Below are 10,733 nucleotides of genomic sequence, written 5' to 3'. Positions count from 1 at the left end.
TATGAATAGTATTTGCTTCCACAACCTGTTCCTGAAGTGCATTCCATTTTCCCACTACTCTCACGCTAAAAGAAAACTTCCTAACATCTCTGTGACTCATCTGAGTTTCAAGCTTCCATTCATGTCCCCTCGTTCTGTTACTATTCCATGTGAACATTTCGTCTATGTCCACTCTGTCAATCCCTCTGAGTATTTTATACGTTCCTATCATGGCCCCCCTCTCCCTTCTTCTTTCTAGTGTCGATAGGCACATTTCCCCCAGGCGCTTCTCATACCCCATCCCTCGTAGCTCTGGGACGAGTCTCGTTGCAAACCTCTGAACCCTTTCCAGTTTCATTATATGCTTCTTCAGATGGGGACTCTATGATGAGGCGGCATACTCTAAGACTGGCCTCACGTAGGCAGTGTAAAATACCCTAAATGCCTCCTTACTTAGGTTTCTGAATGATGTTCTAACTTTTGCCAGTGTAGAGTACGCTGCTGTCATTATCCTATTTATATGTGCCTCAGGAGATAGATTAGGTGTTACGTCCACACCCAAGTCTCTTTCGCACGTTGTCACAGGTAGGCTGTTCCCCTTCATTGTGTACTGTCCCTTTGGTCTCCTATCTCCTAGTCCCATTTCCATAACTTTACATTTGCTCGTGTTGAATTCCAGTAGCCATTTCTCTGACCATCTCTGCAACCTGTTCAGGTCCTCTTGGAGGATCCTGCAATCCTCATCTGTCACAACTCTTCACATCAACTTTGCGTCATCCGCAAACATCGACATGTAGGATTCTACGCCTGTAAACATGTCGTTAACATATACAAGAAACAGAATTGGTCCCAGCACCGATCTTTGAGGTACTCCACTTGTTACTGTTCGCCAGTCCGACTTCTCGCCCCTTACCGTAACTCTTTGGCTCCTTCCTTTTAGGTAGTTCCTTATCCATGCTAGGACCTTTCCCCCCACCCCCGCCTGCCTCTCGAGCTTGAACAGCAGTCTCATGTGCGGTACTGTATCAAAGGCTTTTTGGCAGTCCATAAATATGCAGTCTGCCCAACCATCTCTGTCCTGTCTTATCCTCGTTATTTTATCATAGAATTCCAGAAGGTGTGTTAGGCACGATTTCCCTGTCCAGAACCCATGTTGATGTTTGTTCACAAACCTAATGTTCTCCAGGTGTGCAACCAGTCGTAGCCTAAGTATTCTTTCCAGTATTTTACAGGGGATGCTTGTCAGTGATACAGGTCTATAGTTAAGTGCCTCCTCCCTATCACCTTTCTTGAAGATCGGCGCGACATTTGCCTTCTTCCAGCAACTGGGCAATTCTCCCGACATAAGTGACTCATTAAAGATCATTGCCAGAGGCACGCTTAGTGCCTGCGCTGCTTCTTTTAGTATCCACAGTGATACTTTGTCTGGTCCAACTGCTTTAGCTGCATCTAGAGTTGTCAACTGTTTCATTACCTCCTCTGCTGTCACCTCTATATCTGATAGTCTTTCATCTAGGGTAACCCCTTCCAACAATGGGAGCTGCTCAGGCTCGGTAGTGAACACTCCATGGAAACTGGCATTCAGTGCCTCGCAGATTTCCTTGTCACTTTCAGTATATGCCCCCTCTGTCACCTTAGTCATGTCACTTGGTCGTTCACCGACATTTTTCTTCTTATATGACTGTGTAGTAACTTAGGTTGCTTTTTTGCTTTGATTGCAATATCGTTCTCATAGTTCCTTTCCGATGTTCGTCTTATGTTAATGTAATCGTTCCTAGCTCTGTTGTATCTGATCCTGTTGTCCTCTGTCCTTTGTCTTCTGTACTTTCTCCACTCCCGCCTGCTGGCCATTTTTGCTTCCTGACACTGTCTATTAAACCATGGGTTATTATATTCCTTCTAATTTTTTCCCTTTACTGTTGGTATAAATCTCTCTTCGGCCTCCTGGCATTTCTGTATGACTAGGTCCATCATATCTTGGACTGTTTTTCCTCTAATTTCTTCCTCCCACTGCACTTCACCCAGAGAGTCCCTTATCTTCTTATAGTCCCCTTTCCTGTAGTCAACTCTCCTTTCCCAGTTCTCTTGTCCCATGGTCATAAGTTTGCATTCCATCATGTAGTCAAAGACTAGGACACAATGGTCACTGGCCCCTAGAGGTATTTCATGCTCTAAATTCTCGATATCTTCTACGTTCTGGGTGAAAATCAGGTCTAATAAGCTCGGTGCATCTCCTCCTCTTTCCCTTGTGTCTTCCTTCACATGTTGTGTTAGGAAATTCCTGTCTATAACATCTACTAATTTTGCTACCCACATTTCGTCCCCTCCATGGGGATTCCTTGATTCCCAATTTATCTCTCCATGATTTAGGTCCTCCATGATCAGCAGCTTCTCTCTCATTCTGTGGGCTAGTGTTGCTGCCTTCTGCAGTTCATCTATACATGCTTTGTTGTTGTCATCATACTCCTGCCTGGGTCTTCAACTGTTTGGTGGGGGATTGTAGATTACCAAGATCACAATCTTCCTCCCATCTACTGTCAGAGTTCCATGTTTGAAGCTTGTGCACTCATTGGTAACCCGATTTCCAAGGTCTTCAAACTTCCATTTCCGCTTTATTAGGAGTGCCACTCCCCCTCCCTGTCTCTGTGTCCTCTCTTTTCGTATCACCTGGTACCCTTCAGGAAAGATTGCATCTGAGATCATGTCATTAATTTTAGATTCCACAATTGCAACTATGTCAGGATCTGCTTCACTCACTCTTTCTTTTATCTCTTCTGCTTTATTAGATACCCCATCAGCATTGGTGTACCAAACCTTGAGATTCTTCATGGAAGCTCTTGTACCAGAGTTCTCCCTTTCTCTGGGGGTCTGGGGGATTCTGGGGGGCGTCTGGGGGGTGACTTGGGGCAGGGGGGGATCTGGGGGGTGTCTGGGGGATGACTGGGGGTGGGGAGGATCCGGGGGATGTCCGGGGAGGTCCGGAGGGTATCTGGGGGGGTCCAGGGGGTGTATGGGGGGTGAAAGAGGTCAGGAGGGGTGCTTGGGGGGCTAATGGGGGCTGGGCTTACAGGAAGGTAGGTAGGAGGGTCTGGGGTAGGGCCTGGGTAGGTAGGTCTGGAGTAGGAAGGGCATACTGGGCCTGAAGATTAGGAACGGTCTGATAGGCATAGAGGGGTTGGGAGATAGCGTAAGGTTGGGAGTCAGATAGAGGTTGAGAGGTTGGGAAGGGGAAGGATAGAGGGGGGTGGGGGGAACCTCCCACCCCCCTCACAAGGGTGGGGGTCACATGGAAGGAGAGGGGATGAGGAGGGGTGAGGGCTGGGTAGGTTTTGGGTGTTGAGGGGATGAGGGCTGGGTGGGTTCTTGGGGTTGAAAGGATGAGGGCTGGGTGGGTTTTGGGGGTTGAGGGAATGAGGGCTGGACGGGTTTTGGGGTTGAGGTGATGAGGGAGTCCTTGGAATGTGGGATGAATTTGACTGCAGTGGGGTCAGAGGGGTCAAGGGAGGTGTTGGGGAGATAAGCAGGGGCAGGGAGGGCTGATTTGGGGAGGGAGTGACCTGAGAAGGTGTGAGCTGGTTAGCATGGGGTGGATTACCATTGGTGTGTGTAGCTACGCTCAAATGGGAAGAGTTGTATTGTTGTTTGCTTGCTCTGTGGGCTATCTGCTCCTCCTTTGTCATGAATTTGTCAATATATATACGTTGTAGTAATGTTCACTACCTCTGAGTAAGTGTTTGTGATGCAGTATGTAATCCACTCCCTCTTCGTTAGTGAACTGTACCAGGACAGGTCGTTTCCTGTTACAGTTGTATGGTCCAATGCGTCGTTGGACTTGCACCTCATTCCCTGCCATCTGGGCTCTCATGTCTCTCAAGATCCCCTGTAGCTCCAAATCCTCAATCTCCATCCTTTCCTGCCTCGATGGTGCCCTGGCTTCAAGCAATCCATGGATTATGATTGTCCTCTTTCTCAGTTCAGGGTCATGCTGGTGGCCCCCTCCCTGGCTGACCCCCACCCCTCCCACACCCGCTACTCCACCTACTACTACTACCCCTTCCCCTGCCAAGCTTCCCTTATTCCTGCCAAATTTATTAGTAAGCCTAGATATTTCTCCTTGCCATTCTAAACTGCTCTTCCTGATTTCCTCTTGAATATAATCCTTAAACTCTTGTTTGAGTCTTTGAACCTCGTCCTGTATCTTATTAAGACTTCACTTTTAATCCGTGTGTGTGTGTGTGTGTGTGTGTGTGTGTGTGTGTGTGTGTGTCTGTGTGTGTCTGTGTTCTCACCTAGTTGTACTCACCTAGTTGAATTTGCGGGGGTAGAGCTCTGGCTCTTTGGTCCCGCCTCTCAACCGTCAATCAACAGGTATACAGGTTCCTGAGCCTCTAGGGCTCTATCATATCTACACTTGAAACTGTGTATGGAGTCAGCCTCCACTACATCACCTCCTAATGCATTCCATTTGTCAACCACTCTGACACTAAAAAAGTTCTTTCTAATAATTCTGTGGCTCATTTGGGCACTCAGTTTCCACCTGTGTCCCCTAGTGCGTGTGCCCCTTGTGTTAAATAGCCTGTCTTTATCAACCCTGTCGATTCCCTTCAGAATCTTGAATGTGGTGATTATGTCCCCCCTAACTCTTCTGTCTTCCAACGAAGTGAGGTTTAATTCCCGTAGTCTCTCCTCGTAGCTCATACCTCTCAGCTCGGGTACTAGTTTGGTGGCAAACCTTTGAATCTTTTCCAGTTTAGTCTTATGCTTGACTAGGTATGGACTCCATGCTGGAGCCGCATACTCCAGGATTGGTCTGACATATGTGGTATATAATGTTCTGAAAGATTCCTTACACAAGTTTCTAAAGGCCGTTCTTATGTTAGCCAACCTGGCATATGCTGCTGATGTTATCCTCTTGATATGAGCTTCAGGGGACAGGTCTGGTGTGATATCAACCCCCAGGTCTTTCTCTCTCTGACTCTTGAAGTATCTCATCTCCCAAATGATACCTTGTATCTGGTCTCCTACTTCCTACCCCTATCTTCATTACATTACATTTGCTTGGATTAAACTCTAACTGCCATTTGTTCGACCATTCCTGCAGCTTGTCCAGGTCTTTGTGAAGCTTCAAGCTATCCTCCTCTGTCTTAATCCTTCTCATAATTTTGGCGTCGTCAGCAAACATTGAGAGGAATGAGTCTATACCCTCTGGGAGATCATTTACGTATATCAGAAACAGGATAGGTCCAAGAACAGAGCCCTGTGGGACTCCACTGGTGACTTCACGCCATTCTGAGGTCTCACCCCTCACTGTAACTCTGCTTCCTATTGCTTAGGGACTCCCTTATCCACTGGAGCGCCCTACCAGCTTCTCCTGCCTGTTTCTCCAGCTTATGCATCAACCTTTTATGGGGTACTGTGTCAAAGGTTTTCCGACAGTCCAAAAAAATGCAGTCCGCCCATCCTTCTCTTTCTTGCTTAATCTTTGTCACCTGATCATAGAATTCTATCAAGCCTGTAAGGCAAGATTTACCCTCCCTGAACCCATGTTGATGGGTTGTCACGAAGTCTCTTCTCTCCAGATGTGTTACCAGGTTTTTTCTCACAATCTTCTCCATCACCTTGCATGGTATACAAGTTAAGGACACTGGCCTGTAGTTCAGTGTCTGAATCTGTACACCTGTTGATTGACGGTTGAGAGGCTGTCAACTGTACTCTCAACAGTCAACCAACTGATGTACAGTTTCCTGAGCCTATTGGGCTCTATCATATCTACATTTGAAACTGTGTATGGTGTCAGCCTCCACCACATCACTGCCTAATACATTTCACTTGTTAACTACTCTACTACTGAAAAAGTTCTTTCTAACGTCCCTGTGGCTCATTTGGGTACTCAGTTTCCACCTGTGTCCCCTTGTTACCGTACCACCCATGTTAAACAGTTTATCTTTATCTACCGTGTGTGTGTGTGTGTGTGTGTGTGTGTGTGTGTGTGTGTGTGTGTGTGTGTGTGTGTGTGTGTGTGTGTGTGTGTGTCTGTGTGTGTCTGTGTTCTCACCTAGTTGTACTCACCTAGTTGAATTTGCGGGGGTAGAGCTCTGGCTCTTTGGTCCCGCCTCTCAACCGTCAATCAACAGGTGTACAGATTCCTGAGCCTATTGGGCTCTATCATATCTACACTTGAAACTGTGTATGGAGTCAGCCTCCACCACATCACTTCCTAATGCATTCCATTTGTCAACCACTCTCACACTAAAAAAGTTCTTTCTAATATCTCTGTGGCTCATTTGGGCACTCAGTTTCCACCTGTGTCCCCTAGTGCGTGTGCCCCTTGTGTTAAATAGCCTGTCTTTATCTACCCTATCAATTCCCTTCAGAATCTTGAATGTGGTGATCATGTCCCCCCTAACTCTTCTGTCTTCCAGCGAAGTGTGGTTTAATTCCCAACATTCCCAACACACGCAATGTGTGTGTGTGTGTGCATGCGTGTGAGTGTGTGCATGTGTGTGTGTGTGTACTCACCTATTTGTGCTTGCAGGGGTTGAGCTTTGGCACTTTGGTCCCGCCTCTCAACTGTCAACTAACTGATGTACAGATTCCTGAGCCTACTGGGCTCTATCATATCTACACTTGAAACTGTGTATGGAGTCAGCCTCCACCACATCACTGCCTAATACATTCCATCCGTTAACTACTCTGACACTGAAAAAGTTCCTTCTAACGTCTCTGTGGCTCATGTGGGTACTCAGTTTCCACCTGTGTCCCCTTGTTCGCGTACCACCAGTGTTGAATAGTATATCCTTGTTTACCCGGTCGATTCCCCTGAGGATTTTGTAGGTTGTGATCATGTCTCCCCTTACTCTTCTGTCCTCCAGGGTCGTAAGGTGCATTTCCCGCAGCCTTTCCTCGTAACTCATGCCTCTTTGTTCTGGGACTAGTCTAGTGGCATACCTTTGGACTTTTTCCAGCTTCGTCTTGTGTTTGACAAGGTACGGGCTCCATGCTGGGGCCGCATACTCCAGGATTGGTCTTACATATGTGGTGTACAAGATTCTGAATGATTCCTTACACAGGTTCCTGAAGGCTGTTCTGATGTTAGCCAGCCTCGCATATGCCGCAGACGTTATTCTTTTTTATGTGGGCTTCAGGAGACAGGTTTGGTGTGATATCAACTCCTAGATCTTTCTCTCTGTTCGTTTCATTAAGTACTTCATCTCCTATTCTGTATCCTGTGTTTGGCCTCCTATTTCCACCACCTAGTTTCATTACTTTGCATTTACTCGGGTTGAACTTCAACAGCCATTTGTTGGACCATTCACTCAGTCTGTCTAGGTCATCTTGTAGCCTAATACTATCATCCTCTGTTTCAATCCTCCTCATAATTGTTGCATCATTAGCAAACAATGAGAGGAACGACTCTATACACTCTAGGAGATCATTTACATGTATCAGAAACAGTATAGTTCCAAGGACTGAGCCCTGTGGGACTCCAGTGGTGATGTCTCGCCAGTCTGAGACCTCACCCCTCACAGTGACTCGCTGTCTTCTGTTGCTTAGGTACTCCCTAATCCAATGGAGTACCTTCCTTTTCACTCCTTCCTGCATCTCCAGCTTTTTCACTAGCCTCTTGTGTGGTACTGTGTCAAAAGCTTTCTGGCAATCCAAAAATATGCAGTCTGCCTACCCTTCTCTTGCTTGCCTGAATTTTGTTGCCTGGTCATAGAATTCAATTAATCTTGTGAGGCAGGACTTGCCATCCCTGAACCCATGTTGAAACTGTGTTACAAAGTTCTTTCGCTCTATATGTTCCACTAACTTTTTTCGCACAATCTTCTCATCAGTTTGCATGGTATGCAGGTTAGGGACACTGGCCTGCAGTTCAGTGCCTCCTGTCTATCCCCTTTCTTGTATATTGGGACTACATTAGCCGTCTTCCAAATTTTTGGCAGTTCCGGTTACCAGTGATTTGTTATACACTATGGAGAGTGGCAGGCACTCTGCTCCTGCTCCTTCCTTCAGTATCCAAGGGAAGATTCCATCTGGGCCTTTGTCACATCCAACTCTAGCAAAAACTTCCTTACATCCCCACTGGTAATTTCAAACTTTCCTAGTGATTCCTGGTTAATTATTCCCTCTCATATCTCTGGAACATCCCCTTGCTCTAATGTGGAAGATCTGGAATTTCTAATTCAGTTCCCTTTAAACTTTGTCGTTTGTAGTGAATCTGTCTGCCCCTATCCTCAGTTTCATTACATTTTCCTTTACTGTTGCCTTTCTCTTGATGTGGCTGTGCAGCAATTTAGGTTGAGTCTTTGCCTTGCTTGCGATGTCATTTACGTGTGACATCTCTTCTCACGCTGACGTATTCATTCCTGGCTCTCTGGTATCTTTCTCTGCTCTCAAGTGTTCTGTTATTTCTATAGTTTCTCCATGCCCTTTTACTTTGCTGCTTAGCTAGCCTACATCTCTGACTAAACCATGGGTTTCTCATCTGCATTTCGTTGTTTTCCTTTTGGTCCGGGTCAGACTTGTCTGCTGCCTCCTTACACTTCTGCGTGATGTAGTTCATCATGTTTTGGGCGTCTTTCTTCCTGAGCTCTGCTTCCCATGTTATATCTGTTAGGAATTTCCTTATCTCTTCATAATTTCCCTTTCGGAATGCCAGCCCTTTGTTTTCAGTTCCTCTCCTCGAGTTCTTTAACCCTTCTTCAACCAGATACTCAAACGTCAGTACACTGTGGTCGCTCATTCCTACCAGGGCCTCGAAACCGATTTCCGTTATGTGGAGTCGTTCTGAGTGAAGACAAGGTCAAGTCTCGCTGGTTCATCGTTTCTTCTCATTCTTGTGGGTTCCCTGACATGCTGTCTTATGAGGTTTCTTGTTGCCACCTCCAATAGTTTAGCTCTCCATGTATCCTCACTTCCATGCAGTTCCTTGTTCTCCCAGTCTATCCTTCCATGATTGAAGTCTCCCATGATGAGCAGATGGGATCTATTTCTACAGGAAGCAAAGGCTGCCCTCTCAATTATAGTGTTAAGTGCCATGTTGTTGTTGTCATACAACTTCTGGGCCTGGGTCTTCTGTCATTTGCCTGGGTTTTCTGTCATTTAGTGGAGGGTTATGTATTACTGCTGCTACTGTTCTTGGTCCTACCATTGACATGGTGTCTGTTATGTAGTCTCTGAATCTCTTTGAGCCCAGGATAGCCATCTTCTTGAAACTCCATTCCTCTCTCATTAGTAGTGCCACTCCGCCTCCTACCCTTCCTTCCCTCTCTTTCCTACACTGTCTGTGTAGTCCTGGAGAAACACCGCATTCATTATGATTCCTGAGAGTTTTGTTTCTGAGAGTCCATTTACATCTGGGTTCACTTCTTGTGCTCTTTCCCTTAGCTCACTTGCTTTGCTTGTAATCCCATCTATGTAATCCATCAATGAAACTGACTCTTCTGTCTTTCCTCAGTTTCTGCTGATTCCCCTGAAGTAGGGAAACAGGGAGGGTCCGTGATGGGAGGGCCTAGGAAGGGGGACGTGGGGGATCTGGGGTATGGGGGGGGAGGGGGGTAGGGAGGATCTGATACGGGGAGGGTGGTGAAGGAGGGAGAGCTTTGGGGCGAGGAAGAAGAGAGGGCTTGGGGGAATGGGATTAAGGTGGGGCTTGGGGGGGCAGAAGAGGAGGGAGGACTAGGGGGGTGAGGAGGAAGGGTGGGCTGAAGGGGGTGAGGAAGAAGAGAGGGCAAGCCTATCCATCCCCCACTTAGGGGAGTGGGGGAGATGGGTGGGGTTAAGGGGATGGGGGGGAATCGAGGACTTAGGGGGGTGGGAGAGAATGGAGGGCCTGGGGGTGGGGAAGAGGGGAGGGCATGGAGGGAGAAGGGAGGGCTTGGGGGGGGTGGGGGAGAAGGGAGGTCCTGGGCACTTAGCGGGGAGCTGGCAGAGCTTCAGGCAGGTAGGATGTCTATAGGGTGGAAGGTGGGGATGATGCTCCTCTCCCTATGGCTGTTGAACGTCAGTGGAGGGTTCCTCACTACCCCCTGGGATGGTAGGGTTCGGGGTTGTGGCTCCCTGATTCCTTTCTTTCTCCCTGTGCTCCATCCTCGCGTTTGCTGGCCTCATTCTCTCGTCCCTTGTCATATCCCTCTGCAGGAATACTTTTTTGAACTTCAGTGCATTTGCTGGCCCTGTGTGTGTGCGTGTGTTCATGGGTCTGTGTGTGCGTGTGTTCGTGGGTCTGTGTGTGTGTGTGTATTCACCTAGTTGTGCTTGCGGGGGTTGAGCTCTGCTCTTTCGGCCCACCTCTCAACTGTCTATCAACTGTTACTAACTACTTAGTAAATTAGTTACCTGGGAGTTAGACAGCTTCTACAGGCTGCTTCCTGGGGATGTGTATCTAAAAACAACAGCCCATACTCCGAACATGGGGGGGGGGTAAATATTACAGCACAAGTAAGTGTAATTATGTACTATTCCTAGCAGTCAGGAATTGTACTTATTTTCACTTAGTATTAAACTGTACTGTCAAATATATGGAGAATATTTGAGTTTACCTGAAAAGATGAATAGAAAACCCACGACCCAACCTAACCTTCTTAGTGTATGAGAACAAGTATTGTATTGCTTCTTAATTACAATTAGTACTTAACCTATAGCTATATTGATATTACAGTTTCATAAGACTAATAAAACAAAACTAAAATATTTCAATAAATTGTAAAGAAACTCGGGATATTTTCAAATTTTGTATAAAATCTTTATTG

The sequence above is a fragment of the Procambarus clarkii genome, chromosome 23 (assembly GCF_040958095.1).
Source record: "Procambarus clarkii isolate CNS0578487 chromosome 23, FALCON_Pclarkii_2.0, whole genome shotgun sequence".
Lineage (NCBI taxonomy): Eukaryota > Metazoa > Arthropoda > Malacostraca > Decapoda > Cambaridae > Procambarus > Procambarus clarkii.
This window is presented reverse-complemented; position numbering follows the sequence as displayed.